The following is a 21,348-nucleotide window of genomic DNA, read 5'->3' on the forward strand; positions in this document are numbered from 1 at the left end:
CCGAACTAATTAAATTAATAATCAAATGCCCAACTAAACTAGTCCCTTCTGCCTACACAATGTCCATACCTCTCCATTCTCTGCACATTCATGTGCCTATCTAAGAGCCTCTTGAATGCCCCTATCGTACCTGCCTCCACCCCCACCCCTGGCAGCGCATTCCAGGCACCCGCCGCTCTCTGTGTAAAAATCTTGCCCTGCACATCTTCTTTGAACTTACCCCCTCTCACCTTAAATATATCTCCTCTGGTATTAGACATTTCAACCCTGGGAAAAAGATACCAGCTGTCTACCTATGCCTCTCATAATCTAGTAATCCTCTACAGGATCTCCCCTCAGCCTCTGCCACTCCAGAGAAAACAACCCAAGTTTGTCCAACCTCTCCTTATAGCACATGCCCTCAAATCCAGGCAGCACCCTGGTAAACCTCTTCTGCACCCTCTCCAGAGTGTCCACATCCTTCCTATAATGGGGCGACCAGAACTGAATGCAATACTCCAGTTGCAGCCTGACAAGACCTTTATAAAGCTGCAGAATGACTTCCTGAATCTTGAACTCAGTGCCTCGACTAATAAAGGCAAGTATGCCAAATGCCTTCTTTACCACCCTATCAACCTGTGTGGCCACTTTCGGGGAGTTATGAACTTTATAAAGCAAAAGTTGCGAGGTAATCTGTTGAGTATTAGGGAAGAGTTTGATTGGATAGCTGTGGGAAAGGTGTTTTACTAAGACGTAAAAAATAGGAACAGGAGTAGGCCATTTGGCCCATTGAGCTTGTTCTGCTATCCATCGAGATCATGGCTGATCTACCTCAGTGCCATTTTCCTGCACTGTCCCCATATCCCTCGACTCCCTAAATAACCAGAAATCCATAATCTTTGTTTTGAATGAGCTCAATGTCTGAGTCTCCACACCCCTCTGAGTAAGAGAGTTCTAATGGTTCAATACTATCTGAATGAAGAAGCTTCTCCTCACCTCAGTCCATATGTAGTGCAGTTTAAAACTAGGGTTCTCACAGAAACAGGCTCTTAGGCCCACACATCCATGACCAATCAAGAACCTATCAATATCTGCCTTAAATACACCCAATGACTTGGCCCCCACAGCCCTCTGTGGCAAAGAATTCCACAGATTTACCACCCTCTTGCTGAAGAATTCCTCCTCATCTCAGTTCTAAAGGGACGTCCCTTTATTCTGAGGCTGCCCCTAGGATCCTGGACTCTCCCACTGATGGAAACATCCTCTCCACGTTCATTCTGTCCAGACCTTGCAGTATCCATGCCGATCTTCAAGTGCCCATCTATAGTAATCCCAATTACCAGCACTTGGTCCATAGCCTTGCAATTCAAGTGCTCATCCAGATACTTAAATGTTGTCCCTACCTCCACTGCCACCTCGGGCAGTGTGTTCCTGATTGCAAAGACATGGTGCATGAAAATATTCCTCCTCAGGTTCCCCCTAAACCTCTTACACCTTACCCTAAGGTTACGCCCTTTGGTTTTAGACACTACTGAGGAAGCAGGAGAAACTTCCCTACACAGCAACGGGTGAGAGTGTGGAGCTCACTCCCACTTGGAGTGGAAGCGGGATAACCAAATGAGGTAGCAAGAAATAAGTGGATGTGTTGATAGTTTGAGAGGAAAGCGAGAAGGCTTGTGTGGAGAATAAACATTTTCGTGGATCTGCCTTGCCGAATGGACATTTGTTATAAGTAAAATATACAATAAAACTCCAATAATTCATTATCCTTTGTTTCAGAAATCCCAATCGTTCAGCACTTGGCTCACTGGGAACCTGGTTTCCACGATCCCTTTAAACACACTGGGATCCTGGTTTCCACGATCCCTTTAAACACACTGGGATACTGATTCCCACTATCCCATTAAACACACTGGGCTCTTGGTTCCCACTATCCCATTAAACACACTGGGATCTTGGTTCCCACTATCCCATTAAACACACTGGGATCCTGGTTCCCACTATCCCATTAAACACACTGGGCTCTTGGTTCCCACTATCCCATTAAACACACTGGGATCTTGGTTCCCACTATCCCATTAAACACACTGGGATCCTGGTTCCCACTATCCCATTAAACACACTGGGATCTTGGTTCCCACTATCATTAAACACACTGGGGCCCTGTTTCCTGAACTCCCTTTAACCTCACCGATTCACAGAAAAATTTATGACGTTACCGAGAAACCATCAAAAAAGTTGAATTAAAAGGGTGTCAGTGTATTAATAGGAGTAATTTTGGGACTTGAGGGACTGAGTTATGGAGAGAGGTTGAGCAGGTTGGGACTTAATTCATTGGATCATAGGAGACTGAGGGATGATCTTATAGAGGTGTATAAAATAATGAAGGGCACGGATAGGGTGAATGCACTCAGACCTTTTCCCAGGGTTGGGAAGTCAAGAACTACTGGACAGAGGTTTAGGGTGAGAGGGGAGAAATTTAATAGGAACCATAGGGGCAACGTTTTCACCCAGAGAGTGGTCAGTATACATGGATAGGAAAGGTTTAGAGGGATATGGGTCAAACGTGGGCAAATGGGACTAGCTTAGATGGGAATCTTGGTCAGCATGGACCAGTTGGACTGAAGGGCCTGTGTCTGTGTTGTATGACTCCATGACTCTATAATATCTAATAGTCCGGAAAAGATGATTGGTCCAGCATCAGTAAAGTATGGGTTATAGGAGATTCACTGTAACAACAATGTAATAAACGGTACTCTCACACAACAATGATGGACAAGTAATGCTGTATTATATAAACTGTGCTAAAGTGTAACTAAATCCGTAGCTTAATCAGTAATGGAAATAATTAATAGTTTCCAAACATCTGTGATAAAACTGTTCATTAATATGAACAATGGTATTATATAAATAGCAGTTAATTATGAATTGCCATATTTTTTAAAGATACTGCATATAAACCCCACTATAAAAAGTGGGCATAATATAGTACTAAAGGCAATATAGATACAAAAACAGAAATGTGTGTTTATAAAGTACTTTCAAAAGTAGTAAAACGCTCAAAATAGTTTCTCAGAAGTATCATGCAACTAAATTTGACACTGGTCAAAGGTCAAATGTTTGGTCCAAGAGGGAGGTTTCAAGATGGTAATTAAAAATCTAAAGTACTGTAGATGTTGGAAATCTGAAACAAAAACACTCTGGAAACACTCAGCAGGTCAGGCAGCATCTGTGGGAGAGAAACAGAGTTAGTGTTTTAGAACCTTCATCAGAACTGGGAAAGACAGAGTTAGCTTCAGGTTCCAGAGAAGGTTGGGGAGAGGGACGGATGGGCAAGGTGACAAGGCTATTTTGGCTCATCCTATCACAGGCACATCCCTCCCCCACCTTCTGTCCAACTGAAAATCAGCTTGCATCTCTCTCCTTCCCAGTTCTGACGAAAGGCCACAAACCCAAAGCATTGTCTGTTTCTTTATCCACGGATGCTGCCTGACCTGCTGAGTTTTCCCAGAATTTTCCTTTAGTTTCATATTTCCAGCCTCTGAAGTTTTTATTTTGATTTTCATGAGGGAAAATACACTGTAGATTACCTACATTTTGCTATTTGAATTACTAAATCTGCTAATTAAATATTACTACAACATAGACATTGCAAAATTTAAAGAGTACATTTTCATAAAGAACACAGTTATATATGCAAATAGTATAATAATTTAAATGTATTTTACTGTATAATAACACAACCCAAAGATGTTAAAAACCATAACACCATTTAACTGTGACAGTTAAACATAATGGATGTGCATTAAAAACAGAGAGAATGTGTGGAGAATCACAATAACACAAGCATAACAAAGCCATAATATTAACAGTGCTGGATCTCATGGTCTGTGATGATGGAAACAGAATATATCTGGAATTTCAGGAGGCTTAGTGATTGGGCACTTCAGGGAAAATAATGTATAGGTAGTCCCAAGGTTACAATAGGTTCCGTTCCTGAGAACCGTTCATAACCAGAACTGTGTGTAAGTTGGAACTGAATGGAAACAGTGGTAAATGGTAAATTGGTAAATTGTTTTATTATTGTCACATGTACTAAGGCACAGTGAAAAACCTGTCTTGCATCCCATCCATCCAGATCATTTCATTACACAGTGCATTGAGGTAGTACAAGAGAAAACAATGAGTGCAGAATAAAGTGTTACAGCTACAGAGAAAGTGCAGTGCAGGCAGACAGTAAGGTGCAAGGTCATTGCAAGGTAGATTGTGAGGTCAAGAGTCCATCATATCATACTAGGGGACCATTCAATAGTCTTACAACAGCGGGATAGAAGCTGTCCTTGAGCCTGGTGGTACATGCCCTCAGGCTTTTGTATCTTCTGCCTGGTGGGAGGGGGAGAAGAGAGAATGTCGGGGGTGGGAGGGGTCTATGATTATGTTGGCTGCTTTACCGAGGCAGCGAGAAGTGCAGACAGAGTTTATGTGGGAGAGCGAGCAGGCGCAGGAAGAGTGACCGCCAGCCGGCCTCACTGACCCTGTGAGTGAGCAAGTGAGTTTGCTCAGTGCTCCCCAGCTCTGCTCGGCTCCACCCAGCCACAGACAGTTGCAGCTCAGGGATGGGGGGGTGTGGACAGAAGGCAGGCAGAGATGTCCCCTTCCCGCCCAGCAGGAGATAGAACATAGAACGATACAGCACAGAACAGGCCCTTCGGCCCACAATGTTGTGCTGACATAGCTATTCCCTCCTACCTACAGAATGCCCATATTCCTCCACTTTCCTCTCATTCATGTGCCCATCCAAGCCCCTCTTCAAAGCCTCCAATGAATTTGCCTCCACCACCCTATCAGGCAGCACATTCCAGGCATCCACCACTCTCTCAGTAAAAAATGTACCCCTCACATCTGTTCTGAACCTACCGCCCCTCACCTTAAATGCATGCCCTCTGGTATTGGATCACTCAATAACGGGATAAAGATATTGCTTGTCCACCCTATCTATGCCCCTCATAATTTTATACACCTCCAACAGATCACCCCTCAGCCTCTGCCGCTCCAGAGAAAATGCCTGCAGTCCCACAGCAGCTGACAAATCTGTCCACATCCATCCCACTGTATGTATGGGCAGTCCATAAGTCAGGCATTGATAACCCAGGGAGACCTGTCATACCCAGGTGGAAAGATCCTGATCTTTATAAATCCATGTCTTAGTGGAATGGGCTGTAGGATTGCTGTACAAGAGACAGGCACAGATTCTACGGAATAAGTTACCTTTTTCTGTGCAATAATATGTAAACTGCAGTGTAATATACATAAAATGGCATAGAAATAGTACTATGATATCACATAGTTGAAGATCATATCATATAGTCACAGAAAACCTCAGGTGAAGAACAAGGCCATTTGGCCCATTGTGTCTACGCCAGTCAGGAAAGAGCTATCCAACCTAATCTCCCCTTCCAGCACTGGGTCCATAGTTCACAGTTCTATCAATGGAACTTCTTGGTGAAGAAGGCATTCAGCACGCTGGCCTTCACCAGTACTGAGTGTAGGAGTTGGGACGTTTTATTGCAGTTGTACAAGATGCAACTGGAGTATCGTGTGCATTGTGTTGGAGTATTGTGAAAAGCTAGGACTGTTCTCCTGGAATGTGAGTGGTTCAGAGGAGAACTAAGGCTTTTCCAGATGTTGAGAAAGTTCAGTAGAGTGGATGGAGTGAATTAATCCCTCTGGTGGCCAGTTCAATAACCAGAGGTCAGAGATCCATTGGATAGAGATTTAGAGAGAAGAAACAGAGAAATGCTTCCACCCGGAATTTCAGGATCAGGAACATTTTCCTGAAAGGATGAGAGAAACCAACTCCATGGAAGGAGAGTTGGACAAGTTCACTGATAAAAAATAGGAGTGTGGGACTGAACACAAAATTCTTCTGCAGTTGGTTTCTGTGATTCTGAGATAATTACCCAGAAGGTAAATAGAAATACTGCACAGAGTGCTGGATCAACACTCCAGCCCAGTTCTGAGGGAATGCTACACAGTCCGAGATGACGGCTCTTGGATAAGACACTAAACCAAGGCTCCTTCTGCACACCTGAGTGAATATGAAGGATCCCATGACAATATTTCAATGAAAAGCCCCAGTATTTATCCCTCAGTCAATGTTTCTAAAAAGATGGGAGTCCCCAGAGTAAGGGTGTCCAAAACTAGAGGGGCATAGGTTTAGGGTGAGAGGGGAAAGATTTAAAAGGGACCTGAGGGGCAACTTTTTCACGCAGAGGGTGGTGAGTATATGGAACGAGCTCCCAGAGGAAGTGGGTGAGGCAGGTACAATAATATCATTTAAGCAGCACTTGGATAGGCACGTGGAGGGGAGGGGTTTGGAGGGATATAGGCTGAACGCAGGAAATTGGGACTAGCTGATTGGCACCGTGGTCGGCATGGACTGGTTGGGCCGAAGGGCCTGTATCCATGTGATATTGCTCTGTATCTCAATGTGTTATCTAGTCATTAGTACGTGGTTGCTTTTGGGACCTTGCTGTGTACAAATTGAATGCCGTGTTTCCAATATTATAACAGCGATTACACTTCAAAAGCTCCCCATTGGCAGTAAAGCATCTGGGGGTGTGTTGCAAGGGATGTGAAAGGTGTTACATAAATGAATATCTTTCTGGTATAGGCAGTGTAATCTAAGTGGTCTATAGTATAAACAACTGCATCACATGAGTTACACCATAGCGTAAACAGTGGAAAACAAAATAGTTCAGGAAACAATGCTACTAACCCACAGTGTAGTGGAACATAAACACTGCAATCTTTTAAGCAGTCTTACATACAGTGACATCAAGGACTACCATGTTTCTCTAAATTGGAAACGCTGTCAGCTGAGTTGCAAAAGGAGCACTGATACAGAATAGTGTAGATCTTAGTTAATTTTAGATCTTAATGAGTACAGATCTGTACCACATTTACTTCCCTGAGTTTAGGTAATTTCATTGAAGTATTATTACAGGGCTTGGCAGGGTATATACAGGGATGATGCTTCCCCTGGTTGGGGTGTCCGGAACCAGGAATCACACCTCAAAATAAGAGACTGGACATTCAGGACAACGAGAGCAGAGATGTGGAAAAGACTTTTCAGTCAGAGGGTGGTGGGGATTTGGAACTCATTGCCTGAAAGAGTGGTGGAGGCAAAAACCCTTGTCACATTTAAGCAGTGTGGTCTTAAGTGCTGGAAGGTGAGCTTAGGCTCGATAGCCCTTTGTTTCCAAGCAGCACAAACACAATGGGCTGAATGGCTTCCTTCATGAATGGGATGGATTAGATTGATTTGTAAAGAGCCAACACAGTGGGTGGCACAGTTGCACAGCTGGTGAAGTCACTGTCTTGCAACACCAGAGACCCAGGTTCAATCCTGATCTCGGGTGCTGTTTGTGTGGAGTTTGCACATTCTCCCCGTGTCTGTGTGGGTTTCCTCCGGGTGCTCCGGTTTCTTCCCACAGCCCAAAGACATGAGGGTTGGTAGGTTAATTGGCTGCTGTAAATTGCCCCTAGTGTGCAGGTGAGTGGTAGAATCTGGGAGGAGTTGATGAGAATGTGGCGAGAATAAAATGGGGTTAATGTGGAATTTGTGTAACTGGGTGGTTGATGGTCAGTACGAACTCAGTGGGGCAAAGGGCCTGTCTCGTGCTGTATATCTCTGTGAGATTGAATGAGTCTTAGTTATAGTAATTCTTCAATTCTAAAACAAGAATGAAAGAAGTATTTCCTTACCCCAAGATTGTTTTTAGAATTTGGCAGATTGCAAGAAACATTCACCTGAGGTGTTCCAAAAGAACAGAAATTCAGCCTCGTGGGGTTTGAAGAATCTCTCCTAACCTCCCCGCATTATTCACTGTTGGTGACTGACCAATTGTTACATTATCTACAGAAAACAGACAAGTCAAAGTAGATCAAAACTCCAGACATCAGCTCTGACCTCATCACTTCAGACATCAAAGAGCAAGAAGCACTTTATCAGTTCGTGACAAGAAGTTTCTGTGAGTCTTTCTCCCTGATTAGAGTTAACGGACACAAGCCGACATCCAGATAATGGCAATGAGGAAAGCAAGGAGGAAATAGGTTGGCTGACCTGACACAGGGGAAAACTCTGTTCTTGCCACCCCCAATCTCTGCCATCCATGCTGACACATCAATTACAATTTTGAAACCGTATTCTGGGGTGTCCCCAGGTTACGAAAGGCTCTGCAGTAAACCTCTGATCATCTGCAATCCGACTATTCAGGAATCCCAAATGGTTTAACATCTGGCTCACCAGTTACTGCTTGTCACACTCTCTTCCCATTCACCGGGGACCCAGATACCATGCTACCTGCTCACTCACTGAGGCCCTTGTTCCTTCGCTCCCCGTTCACTAACATCCTGTTCCCGCATTCCTTTCTCATTCACATGGACCCCTATTCTAGTGCTCCCTCGAAACTCACTTGGTTCTGCTTGAATGGACCTCTGTACGAAGAAGATGAACTCTTGATCTCTCAATCTACCTTGACATGGCCCTTGCACCTTATTGTCTGCCTGCACTGCATTTTCTCTGTAACTGTAACACTATATTCTGCATTCTGTTATTGCTTTTCCCTTTGTATTACCTCAATGTACTTGTATTTGGAATAATCTGTCTGGATAACGTATAAAATAAAGTTTTTCACTGTATCTCGGCACATATGAAAATAACAAACCAATTCCAATTGCAATTCCATGCTCCCTTGAAATTTACCAGGACCTTACTTCCCTCGATCCCCTTAAACTTACCACTTTAATTGGAACATTTATCATTGTACGGTGCAACACATTTAAAAAAAAGTGTGTTGGAGTTAATATAATAACATCAATTAGTCTGGAAACTCTGCTAATGTGCCAGATTAGAGTTTTACTGGATATATTTGCAAGTCCTCTCTGAGCTTTCTGTCCATCTTTTCCCACAGAGGCTCCAGTTCAACGGGGGGGATTAAAGCATGAGAATATTCCTTCCCACTCTTTGTCTGTCTGGGGGCTTTCACCAGCTCAACAGTTAGAAACATGAGCATGTTTTAAGGGCTGACTTCTCAAACATCACATAGTGGACAGTGAGTGGACTGCTCTGCATCAACTGTAATAAGGAGAGACTGGAAACACTGGGGAATTCTTCCCTGGAGTGTCGGAGGCTGAAGACTGACCTTGTATATAAAATCATGAGGGGCATAAATAAGGTGGTTGGTCACGGTCTTTTTCCCAGGGTCGGGGAGTCTAAAACTAGAGGGCATAGGTTTAAAGTGAGAGGGGAAAGATTTAAAGGGGACCTGAGGGGCAACGTTTTCACACAGAGGGTGATGGATATGTGAGGTGAGCTGCCAGAGGAAGTGGTAGAGGTGGCTACAATTACGTTTCAGAGACATTTAGACAGGTGCATGGAAAGGAAAGGTTTAAAGGGATAAGGGCGAAATGCAGGCAAATGCAACTTGCTCAGGTAGGCAACTTGGTCGGCATGGACGAGTTGGGCTGAAGGGCCTGTTTCTGTGCTGTATATCTCTATGACTCTATGACTCTAACCCCCAGTTGGACTTGGCTACTTGACCGAACCAAAACTGACATGCAAGCATTGTAAACCCTGAACCTGTCCATCAACTTCCTTTTATGTAAACATTACCCCTGCTGGCTCCTAAATCCCCCCTCCTCAAAGAGCAATGTTAACACAGGAACAGCAGGAGGCCGTTCAGCCCATCAAACCTATTGCACTATTCAAAGTCCTGGAACTCCCTCCCTAACAGCATTGAGGGTACATCCACACCTCAAGGACTGCAGCAGTTCAAGGAGGCAGCTCACCACCACCTTCTCAAGGGCAACTAGGGAGGGGTAATTAAATGCTGGCTGAACCTGAGAAGCCAACGTCTCTTGAACAAATAAAAATAAGAGCATGTTTAATCTATTTTTAAAATTTCCTTTCATGCACATTGTCCATAATTGTCATTTTCTAACAAAAATCTATTAATGATTTTAGATAGGGAATTATTATGGATGGCAACTTGATGGTTATCATGGACATGATGCGCTGAAGGGCCTTTTTCTGTGCTGTACGACTCTATGACTCCATAATCTTTATTGGACTCCAGAGAATTTTAGGGAAAGCAAACAGTCTGCTGGAAGAACTCAGCCGGTCGAGCAGCGTCTGTGACGTTGACATTTTGGGTCCTGATGAGTCCCGACGCAGGGTTTCTGCTGGATATGTTGACAGTCCCTTTCCCCCCACAGATGCTGCTCGACCCGTTGAGTTCTTCCAGCAGACTGTTTGTTGATCCAGATTCCAGTATCTGCAGTCTCTTGTGTCCCCAATTTTAGGGACAGCTTCAGTTTTCCCTGCCCCTTTGTGTGGAGAAGAGCTTCCCGGCATTGAGTGGGGCTGCTGTCTCACATCTGTGTACACCCTCTGTGTATTGTCCTTTATCAATCATGGAATTGAATTTAGGAGCCGAGGGGTAATGTTGTAGCTATATAGGACCCTGGTCAGACCCCACTTGGAGTACTGTGCTCAATTCTGGTCACCTCACTACAGGAAGGATGTGGAAGCCATAGAAAGGGTGCAGAGAAGATTTACAAGGAAGTTGCCTGGACTGGGGAGCATTCCTTATGAAAACAGGTTGAGGGAACTCGGCCTTTTCTCCTTGGTGCGACAGAGGATGGGGGGGGGGACCTGATAGAGGTGTATAAGGTGATGATAGTATAAGGTGGATAGTCAGAAGCATTTTCCCAGGGCTGAAATGGTGGTCACAAGAGGACACAGGTTTAAGGTGCCGGGGAGTAGGTACAGAGGAGATGTCAGGGGTAAGTTTTTTACTCAGAGAGTGGTGAGTTCGTGGAATGGGCTGCTGACAACGGTGGTGGAGGCGGATGCGATAGGGTCTTTTAAGAGACTTTCGGATAGGTACATGGAACTTAGAAAAATAGAGGGCTATGGGTAAGCCTAGTAATTTCTAAGGTAGGGACGTTTTCGGCACAACTTTTTGGGCTGAAGGGCCTGAATTGTGCTGTAGGTTTTCTACGTTTCTATCTCCAGCGACCCTGGTCTGATCCTGACTTCAGGTGTTGCCTGTGCATGAGTTTCTCCTGGGTGCTTTGGCTTCTACTCACTAAATGCTGGTGGGTTGCCTCCTGTAAATTACCCCTAGTGTGGGGGGGGGGGGGGAGCAGGGTGAAGGGAAAATTGAAGGGGCATGTGAGAGAGAATAGGTTACAGGAAACGAAGTCGAACTGACAGCCTGCATGGCCTCCACCGATGTCATTAGGAAATATAACATCAGCTCTGAACAGCTTGGCTCTTATAGTAAAGTTACATCCCCTCATGCTGTAGACACCCCTCCCTACAAAGAAGTGTTTCTCCCAACTCCTTTGACTCCTTTTAAGTCAGTTTGAGCATCTCGACTTGATTGGGAAAAAAACCCTGCAGATGCTGGAAAGGTGAAATAAAAGCAGAGCTGTTGGAAACACTCAGCAGTTATGGCATTCTGTTTATACCACGGAATATGTCTGTAATCTTCTTACTCCATGGGTCACAAGTTTAATCCGTGCAATCAGAGTCCTTCTAACAGACACAATTCTGGAGGTGGTGAAAGGTCATGGAATCACAGAGTCAGACAGTATGGAAACAGGCCCTTCGGCCCAACTGGTCTAGGCCAACCAAGCTGTCCAGCTAAGCTAGCTACATTTGGTCCATATCCCTCTAAAGTAATGCATCTTTACTTTCTTAGAAGGCTCGGGAAGTTTGGCCTGTCACCAAGCACTCTAACAAGCTTCTGCAAATATGTAGTTGAAGGTATCCTAACTGGTTGCATCATGGTCTGGTACTGTAATTCGAATGCGCAGGAATGCAAGAAGCTGAGAGAGTAGCAGACTCAGCCCAATACATCACGGCCACATCCCTCCCCACCGTCGGGAGTATCTACAGGAGGCGCTGCCTCAGGAAGGCGACATCCATCAAAGATCCCCACCATCTGGGCCATGCCATCTTCTCGCAGCTCCCATCGGGCAGGAGGTACAGAAGCCTGAAATCCCACACCACCAGGTTCAAGAACAGCTACTTCCCTTCAACCACTCAGTTCTTTTAACCAACCGGTACAACCCTAATCACTACAGTTTAGCAACACTGTGACCACTTTGATCACTTTGCACTAAAATGGACTTTGTTTTTTTGTTCTAATTGTGTTCTTACTTGTAAAAATAGTGTATAATTTATTTTTTGTGAATGCTCCTTACATGATGCTATGTGCCTGTAATGCTTCTGCAAGTTTTTCATTGCACCTGTGCACACATGGACTTGTGCAGATGACAATAAACTCGACCTTGACTTTGACCTTTCCTGTCCATGTACTTAGCCAAATGTCTTTTAAGATGCTACAGAAATATGTGACAGAAATGCAAAATCTTTCAAGCTAGAGAAACAAGCACTTTATCATGTCCCAGCAGCAGAAAGAAGGGTCTAACTTATCAATGAAAATCAAAAACTAATGCAGATGCTGGAAAGGTGAAACAAAAACTGAAAAAAATGGGAAACACTCATCAGGTCAGGCAGCATCTGTGGAGAGAGAAACAGTTAATGCTTCAGGTCAAAGACTCAGGGTTCTGATGGAAGTTCTTTGACCTGCAATGTTAACGTTGCTTCTCTTTCCACAGATGCTGCCTGACCTGCTGGGTGCTTCCAGCATTTTCTAACCTAATAATAACAATCATCACATTCTAACCATGTTCCTTGATGAATTAGTTATTTAGTTATGAGACAAATCTAGCAGTCAGCTTGTACACAGCAGTAAATAAGATAATGGATTGATTGTCCAACCCACTGATCTGCATTGATGGGATTAACTCCCAGCATTCAGAAAGCATCCTATCTGGATGCATCATGGCTTGATACGGCAACTGCTCTGCCCAGGACTGCAAGAAACTGCAGAGTCGTGGATACAGCCCAGTCCATCATGGAAACCAGCCTCCCCTCCATGGACTTTGTCTATACCTCTCGCTGCCTTGGTGAAGCAGCCAGCATAATCAAAGACCCCACCCACCCAGGTCATTCTCTCTTCTCCCCTCTCTCATCAGGTAGAAGATACAGGAGCCTGAGGGCACGTACCACTAGGCTCAAGGACAGCTTCTATCCCACTGTGATAAGACGATTGAACGGTTCCCTTATACGATGAGGTGGGCTCTTGACCTCACAATCTACCTTGTTATGACCTTGCACCTTATTGTCTACCTGCAATGCACTTCCTCTGTAGCTGTGACACTTTACTCTGTATTCTGTTATTGTTTTTACCCTGTACTACTTCAACGCACTGTGTAATGAATTGATCTGTACGATCGGTTTGCAAGACAAGTTTTTCACTGTACCTCGGTACAAGTGACAATAATAAACCAATACCAATACCTGCATTTCAGATCAGAAGGTGTGTACCCACCAACAACTCTGATCAATCACACCAGTCCCTCACTGTGTTACAGGGAGCTTAGAGTCTCCCGGTCCTTGTGTCAGTGGACTAGCTCTGATATTGTGAACAACAATAGCAGGCCATTCTGCCCTTCAAGTCCATGCTCACAGCAGTGCAATCCCAACAGTTCCAGTTCCCCTACACCTTATTCTCTCTCACAGACCCACTGACTCCCCTCTTTGACTCCTTTTGCCACCCACCCAACACTGAGGGATAACTTACCAATTAACCTGGTACGGCAATTTGAACACGCAGGAATGCAAGAAGGTGCAGAGAGTAGTGGATTCAGCCTAATACATCACGGGCACATCCCTCCCCACCATTTGTAGTATCTACAGGAAGTGCTTCCTCAAGAAAACAACATCCATCAAAGATCCCATCTTTGGAAACATGTCTTTGGGATGTAGGAGGAAATCAATGCCATTACAGGGAGAACGTGCAAGCTCCGCGCAGACAGCAATGGAGGTCAGGATCGAGGCGACAGCTCTGACTGATGCACTGCCTTGCCGGACTGAGATGTTTTGGAGCTCCTGTACTGTGGATGGCTCAGGACAACACAAGGAAGCAACAAGGTCTCTGGATCTGTCAGGGACTCGGAACTGTGGGGGGCAGGAGAGCTGAACCTCCTGTTAGGGATGACACTACTTACTACATTAGACAAGTTTGCAGAGACTTGAGTAGAAGAAAGCTATGACTTAACTTTTCATTCTCAGTGTACAATCCCTGTGTTATACACAGAGCTCTGGCTACAATCATTATAAATTACCATCCTTATGCTAATTCTCATGGGTGGCAACAGTAAAAGACTTTCTCCTGTACTTTCCATTGAAGGAGAGTATTCAGTCTCAGCACCCAGTTGCAAATCAGCCAATCAATAGGCACAGCACATACTTCATAGTCCTAGAGTCATACAGCATGGGAAAAAGCCATTCGGCCCACCATGTCCACACTGGTCAGTGGGCACACGTCCGTATTAATCCCATTTTCCAGCACTTGGCCTTCTATCCCTGGGTGATTCAAGTGCTCATCTAGACACGTCTTGAATGTCATCAGTGACTCTGCTTCCACCATTCTATCCGGCAGTGTATTCCCGGTACTCACGGCTCTCTGGGTGAAACAGCTTCCCTCAGACCTCCTCTAAATCTCTTACCCCTTACCCTAAATCTATGTCCTGTAGTCCCAGAGAACTACTGAGCAAATTATGCCATTGTTAAGTACATTTTGATATATTGTGCATGGTTAATGATGTAACTAAATGATCAACAACTATAAGAACAAGAAATAGGAGCAGGAGGAGGCCATCTGGCCCATCGAGCCTGCTCCATCATTCAATAAGATCATGGCTGATCTGGCCATGGACTCAGATCCACCTACCTGCCTTTTTCCCATAACCCTTAATTCCCCTACTGTGCAAAAGTCCATCTAACTGTGTCTTGAATATATTTAATGAGGGAGCCTCTGCTGCTTCCCTGGGCAGAGAATTCCACAGATTCACCACTCGCTGGGAAACGCAGTTCCTCCTCATCTCCGTCCTAAATCTGGTCCCCCTGAATCTTGAGGCTACGTCCCCTAGTTCTAGTCTCACCTACCAGCGGAAACAACTTTCTCGCCTCTATCTTAACTATGTCGATGAAGTAATTTCTGAGGCATTCATAATGATTGGAAGCAGGCAGTTGCACTACATTAGCAAATGCAAGCACTGCATGTGGTATCAGATTAATATTCTATACTCTCACTTGCACCAATGTGCTAGCGTTATAGAAATCTAAGTATTTCCAGCATTTCTGTTTTCACCACACAGTGCCTGTTTCAATAATCAGAAACACAAGATTCTGTAAAATATGGTTCTAGGAATGAAATATGATCAAGGTGCCATGCATTATCAATCAAAGCATCAGTTTCATTGAACATGGAACGTAGAACATTACAGCACAGTACAGGCCCTTCGGCCCACAATGTTGTGCGACATTTTATCCTGCTCTAAGATCTATCTCACCCTTCCCTCCCACGTAGCTCCCCATTTCTCTATCATTCATGTGTCTACCCTAAGAGTCTCTTGAATGTCCCTAATGTATCTGCCCCCACAAACCTATGCCGGCCAGTGTGTTCTGCGCACCCACCACTCTTTGTGTAAAAAACCTACCCCTGACATCCCCCTTATACTGTCCTCCAATCACCTTAAATTATGTCCCCTCATGTTAGCCATTGTTGCCCTGGGAAAAAGTCTCTGACTGTCCACCCGATCTATGCCTCTTATCATCTTGTACACCTCCAGTGGTTTCCAATGGTTAAGTGTTATATGTGCATGCATCTTGTATAGAACAAAGAACAGTACAGCACAGGAACGGGCCCTTTGGGCCCACGATGTCCGAGCCAATTAAACTAAATCTCTCTTGCCTGCCACATGGTCCACATCCCTCCATTCCCTGCATATTCATGTGTCTATCTAAAAGTATCTTAAACACCACTATCATATTTGCTTCCACCTCTAACCTTGACATCCGGTTCCAGGCACCTGTGTAAAAAACTTGCCCTGCACATCTCCTTTATACTTTCCTCCTCTCTCCTAAAATGCATGCTCTTTAGTGTTTGACATTTCTATCCCGGGATAAAGATTCTGACGGTCTACCCTATCGACACCTCTCATAATTTTATAAACTTCTATCAGGCCCCCCCCCCCACCACCACCACTCTCAGGCAGTTTCCAGAAAAAACAACCCAGGTTTGCCCAATGTAAAATAACTCCTGGAATTTTACATTTCTGCCATTCTTAAACTTCCTTAATTTATTTTGCAGACCATGGTGTCCCTTACTATCGAGTACGTTTGAAGAAAGATTAATTTTAATACATCACCCACATTAGATGGTATCTATATTGCTTTAGGACATAGGATCTGAGGGCACAGCCTCAGAATAAAGGGACGTCCCTCTAGAACTGAGATGAGGAGGAATTTCTTTCAGCTAGAGGGCAGTGAATCTGTGGAATTCGTTGCCACAGAGGGCTGTGGAGGCCAAGTCCATTGGGTGTATTTAAGGCAGAGATTGATAGGATCTTGATTGGTAAGGGGGTGAAGGGTTACAGGGAGAAGGCAGGACAATGGAGAGGGTGGTTTGAAAAAGATCAGCCATGAACTGAATCGGCAAAGCAGACTCAATGGGCTTGTATCTTATGGTCCTTACTGTCTTTTCCTGATTATTGTCAATTATTTTGAAGTTTATATTCTAGGGGAATTCTGCACACAAAATGCAGATATTTCCTCAATGAAAGTGAATACTGTGCATTCTGCATCAGTGCCAAGAAGTTTCAGGTGAGTTGTAGATCTAATCAGGAACAAATAAATGCAGCATAATCAAAGACCCCACCCACCCGGGTCATTCTCTCTTCTCTCCTCTCCCATCAGGCAGAAGAAACAGGAGTCTGAGGGCAGATACTATCAGGCTCAAGAACAGCTTCTATCCCGCTGTTATAAGACTATTGAACGGTGAGATGGACTCTTGACCTTACAATCTACCTTGTTATGACCTTGCACCTTATTGTCTACCTGCAATGCACTTCCTCTGTAGCTATGACACTTTACTCTGTATCCTGTTATTGGTTAACCATGTCCTATTTCAATGCACTGTGTAATGAATTGATCTGTATGAACGGTATGCAAGACAAGTTTTTCACTGTACCTCGGTACAAGTGAATAATAAACCAATACCAATAATATCTGTGAGATGGCATTGATGTTTTAGTGCACATAGGAACTGAAATAAAATTAAACGAATGCTTTAAACTTGGCAGAAGGAGACAGTTTCACATCTTCTCATATATTAAACCCTATCCCCAGCATATGGCATTGGAGTATTCCGGTACGTAAATGGATACAGGTTTCCAGTGGATTCTTCTGTCAGCTTATAGAGTCAGTCACTCTAACTCAGAGTCATAGAGCAATACAGCACAGATACAGACCCTTTGGCGGAACCAGTCCATGCTGACCACGGTGCCCACCCAGCTAGTCCCAATTTCCTGCATTTGGCCCATATTCCTCAAAGCCCCTGCCCCTCCACGTACCTATCCAAGGTGCTTCTTAAATGATCCTATTGTACCTGCCTCAACCACTTCCTCTGGCAGCTCGTTCCATATAATCACCACCCACTGCATGAAAAAGTTGCCCCTCAGGTCCCTTGTAAGTCTTTCCCCTCTCACCTTAAACCTATGCCCCCTAGTTTGGACTCCCCTACCATGGGGAAAAGGACTATTACCATTCACCTTATTTGTTCCTATGTTCCAAGGAATAAAGACCTAGCCTGGCCAACCTCTCCCTGTAACTCAGGGCCCTCTAGTCCTGGCAATGTCCTTCGTAAATCTTCTCTGCACTGTCCAGTTTAACCACGTCTTTCCAATAACAGGGTGACCAAAACTGTACACAGTGCTCCAAGTGCGGCCTCACCAACGACTTATACAACTGCAACGTTATGTCCCACTCACTCTGTAATTCCCAAGTTGTTGACATCTGAACATTTGCAGTGCAGAGTATTTCCTAGGACTTATCATTGGCATTCTCTCAAGTTACAATAGAAATTCCATTTCTTTTTCCCCACTGCATTTGATTTCAAACGTGTTAGTGGAATATCAGTAAAGACCTTCAGTTAAAACTCAACACTCTAATTATTTTTTTTAGCATTCAAATCATGAAGTGCTTCAAGAGGCTGGTCTTGACACACATTAACTCCAGCCTCCCAGACAACCGCGACCCGCTGCAATTCACCTACTGCCGAAACAGGTCCATGGCGGACGCCATCTCCCTGGCCCTACACTCAGCTCTGGAGTATCTGGACAGTAAAGACACTTATGTTAGACTATTGTTTATTGTCTACAGCTCCACCTTCAATACTATACGTTGGACATTCTCTGTTCTCCCCTCTCCCATCGGGCAGAAGATACAAAAGCCTGAAAGCACGTACCACCAGGCTCAAGAACAGCTTCTATCCCACTGTTATAGATTACTGAACAGACCCCTAGTACAATAAGATAGATTCTTGACCTCACAATCTACCTTGTTATGACCTTGTACTTTATTGTCTGCCTGCACTGCACTTTCTCTGTAACTGTGACACTTTATTCTGCATTCACTATCACTGATATGACAGCCTCCCACACTATCACTGATATATCAGTCCTCAGCCTCCTCCACCGCCAGGAGAATTCCAAGCACAAACTGGAGGAACAGCCCCTCATTTTCTACGTGAGTCCCTTTCTCTAGTATTCTGCATTCTGTTATGTTTTCCCCTGTACTAACTCGATGCGCTGTTGTAATGGAATCATCTGTCTGGATGGCATGCAAAACAAAAGCTTTTCACTGTATTTCAGTACACGTGACAATAATAAATCAATATCAAACAGAAAATGCTGAAAATACTCGGCAGGTCAGACAGCATCTGTGGAGAGGGAAAGTGAGTTCATATTTCAGGTCGATGACCTTCCATCAGTGTTTTATTTCATATTTCCAGCACCAATTTATTCTTTTGCCTTTATCTCATTTTCTTTTAAATTCTGAGACAGGTCAAGGGAAAAAAATAATTTTTCTATCAGAGAAACCATTGGTGTCTCAGTGTGTGCCATACTTTGCTTCAAATAAGTTGAATTTCTGGAGAAGTTCAACCAAAGGTTACACCTGGATTGAAAATTTACCTGGACTGTTTCACTTGGAAGTTTCACCCGGATTGGCCTTTAGGGTGTTGGGATAAATTGGTAAATCGGTTTATTATTGTCACATGTACAGAGGTACAGAGCAAAACTTGTCTTGCATACCATTCATACAGATCAATTCATTACACAGTGCATTGAGGTCGTACAGGGTAAAAACAATTACAAGAAGATGTGACTTCCTCCACTGAATGATTAGTTGAATTGAAAAGCATTCGGTCTCCTCACTGTAGGGAGGCGAAGTCTGCGCCACTCATTCTACAAGTCCGGTGCTAAGATCCATCAGTTCAGCGAGAGGCGAAGGAACAGACGGCAGATCGGAGGACTCAACCTAGTGGGATATGCTCCTTCAATAGTGGGATGAGTACGGGACAGGACTCTTGGGGATCCTGACCAGGGACACTGGATTTCAATTCAACATCCCATCGGGAAAGACGCACCCCTGACAGCGCAGCACCGCCGCAATACCTCACTAGGAAGATCCTGAATAGCCCTGGACTTCTGGCTGGCCCGTTACCCCTCGAGATTAGTCCTTGGGATGAGATTCTTCATGATGCAGGAGAGAGTGGAGTTACATTCACCGAACGCCTGCTTTTGCGTCACTCTGTTCAATTCAAGTTCCCTCCACGGTCACTGCACCGTGCACTGTCGACGCGGGACCATCCCATTCAAAGCTTCAATCTATATCATTGCCTCCACACCAGGCTCCCCCATTCAACAACCCAAAGAAACACAGTTTCCAGAGCGGGTTATGAACTCCTCCCTCCTCCTCAAAATAGAATACCGCGCAACACACACCACCCCTTTAAATGCCTATTTAAAGAAATTATAATCGCAGATAATTATCTAATTGCATGTTGGCAAGTGCCTTGCTCATCGGAATGCAGGGAGTCTGAGATGCACACACGCTGGTGTGCCTGGCCATGGAAATCTCACAGGGGTTTCCGATTCAACGCTGACTGCTGTCAACTGGGACAATCCCCTTTGGATATTGAAATGGCCCTCAGTGGGAAAATTCAGAAGTGTCAATGAAGCAAGCGCCCGGGCAAAACGCTTGCAGGAAAAATAAGTGTAAAAGAAATATTGCAGATATTAAATAGAACTAGATATTCGCCAAGGAGTATAGACAGGGTGAAAGCGCATAGTCTTGATCCCAGGGAGGGGGTGCTATAAACCAGAGGACGTAGGTTTGAGATCAGAGGCGAGAGCTTTAAAAGGGACATCAGGGGCAGCTTCTTCACGCAGGGGGTGGGGTGTAGTTGGAATGAGCTGCCAGAAATAGTGGTTGAGGCGGGCACATTAGCAACATTTAAAAGCCATCTAGATAAGTCCATGGGTAGGAGAGGTTTTGAGGGCTATGGGCCAAACGCGGCCAGATGGGACTAGTTCGCTGGGCTACACAGTTGGCACAATGTCCACGCTGTGTTACTCTTTGACCAGAATCCCGCGTTACAGACAGCACACGTTCTAATCCCGATTTGTTGATATCAATTTATCAGAAAGAAATCCACACCCTTGTGATTTCTTTGGTGACATGATTTTAGCAACTTGTGTTCGGTCCATCCCTAGGAGCGGACTGTCAGCTCTGCGTTGAATGAGCAGTCGAGATTACTTTAAAATGCATTTTTTTAAACTGTCGCCACAGTCTGAAATCAGTGGTGAACGGAAATAAACAAAAGGCAAAGCAAACTATTGAACAACAGTCCGGAAACACAGAAACATACTGCTGGAAAAGTTTGCTTCCACTTGACAAGAATTTAGCCGTTACCTGACTGGAGATTGACTCGGTGGAGAGAGGGGATGCTAAATAAATCCCTCACTTTCTCTCACATCTTTGACGTTCTGTCTAAGTCCCTGCTGATCTCGGAGGTCACTCGCCGTGGACCCATTTAGTACGAGTGAGGGCGCTTTGCTCCTTACGGAGCGTTTGTCAATCCCATCTCATTGACTGAACGGGAGAGGAGGGGAGAGTTGGGAATATATCTCTGGTCGACGCGGAATCTCAACCATATTAGGAAGACTGCATTCAAATTTTCGAGGACTATTTGGGACATACAGTCAGAGCCTCTTATAACTGGTTAGCGAAAACTCACGCAGTGGGAACTAACAGCTCTCTGTGTGTATCTCTATCTAACACACAACTTTCTCTCTCTGTTCCAGCTGTACAGAATGTTGGTG

The 21,348-nt window shown here is 44.6% G+C and overlaps 1 protein-coding gene across 1 annotated transcript in view; it reads right to left on the reverse strand.

Annotated features, from left to right (window-relative positions):
• Window positions 1-21,094, reverse strand: part of lrrc32 (leucine rich repeat containing 32) — a 37,033-nt gene extending 15,939 nt beyond the window's left edge. The window contains 1 exon segment of the mRNA XM_052026072.1: window positions 20,939-21,094. The gene's annotated coding sequence lies outside the window, so the exon portion shown is untranslated.
• Between the last annotated feature and the right edge of the window lie 254 nt (window positions 21,095-21,348).

This window comes from Pristis pectinata, chromosome 11, assembly GCF_009764475.1.
Source record: "Pristis pectinata isolate sPriPec2 chromosome 11, sPriPec2.1.pri, whole genome shotgun sequence".
Taxonomy (NCBI): Eukaryota; Metazoa; Chordata; class Chondrichthyes; order Rhinopristiformes; family Pristidae; genus Pristis; species Pristis pectinata.